At 35.6% G+C, this 966-nt stretch overlaps 1 protein-coding gene across 1 annotated transcript in view; it reads left to right on the forward strand.

The window, feature by feature from the left end:
* The window catches only part of LOC107083563 (meprin A subunit beta-like), a 10,867-nt gene that overhangs the window by 1,555 nt on the left and 8,346 nt on the right, over positions 1 to 966 (forward strand). The gene's annotated exons all lie outside the window — the stretch shown is intronic.

The following is a 966-nucleotide window of genomic DNA, read 5'->3' on the forward strand; positions in this document are numbered from 1 at the left end:
TATACACTACCATTCAAAAGTTTGGGGTCACATTGAAATGTCCTTATTTTTGAAGTAAAAGCACTGTACTTTTCAATGAAGATAACTTTAGACTAGTCTTAACTTTAAAGAAATACACTTTATACATTGCTAATATGGTAAATGACTATTCTAGCTGCAAATGTCTGGTTTTTGGTGCAATATCTACATAGGTGTATAGAGGCCCATGTCCAGCAACTATCACTCCAGTGTTCTAATGGTACAATGTGTTTGCTCATTGGCTCAGAAGGCTAATTGCTGATTAGAAAACCCTTGTACAAACATGTTCACACATCTGAAAACAGTTTAGCTCGTTACAGAAGCTACAAAACTGGCTTTCCTTTGAGCAGATTGAGTTTCTGGAGCATCACATTTGTAGGGTCAATTAAACGCTCAAAATAGCCAGAAAAAGAGAACTTTCATCTGAAACTCGACAGTCTATTCTTGTTCTAAGAAATGAAGGCTATTCAATGCGAGAAATTGCTAAGAAATTGAAGATTTCCTACAACGGTGTGTACTTCCCCCTTCAGAGGACAGCACAAACAGGCTCTAACCAGTGTAGAAAAAGAAGTGGGAGGCCGTGTTGCACAACCGAGCAAGAAGATAAGTACATTAGAGTCTGTAGCGTGAGAAACAGACGCCTCACAGGTCCCCAACTGACATCTTCATTAAATAGTACCTGCAGTAGCCTGGGTGTGGGACAAGCACAAAATGGTAATATTTACATATATATATGAGGCTGAAAAAAGGTGAAAAAGTCATCACAGACTACTAAAACAAATGTCCTAAAACAGTTTCATTGTAAAGATAACTATAAAGGTGTGAAATGTCCCTTTTTAAAATTTTTTCATGAAATGTGATCAAAAGGACATAAAAGTGCCCGTAGTTAAAGAAGCACCCATATATATATATATATATATATATATATATATATATATATATATATAT

Source organism: Cyprinodon variegatus, unplaced genomic scaffold (genome assembly GCF_000732505.1).
Source record: "Cyprinodon variegatus isolate N-32 unplaced genomic scaffold, C_variegatus-1.0 Scaffold77, whole genome shotgun sequence".
Taxonomy (NCBI): Eukaryota; Metazoa; Chordata; class Actinopteri; order Cyprinodontiformes; family Cyprinodontidae; genus Cyprinodon; species Cyprinodon variegatus.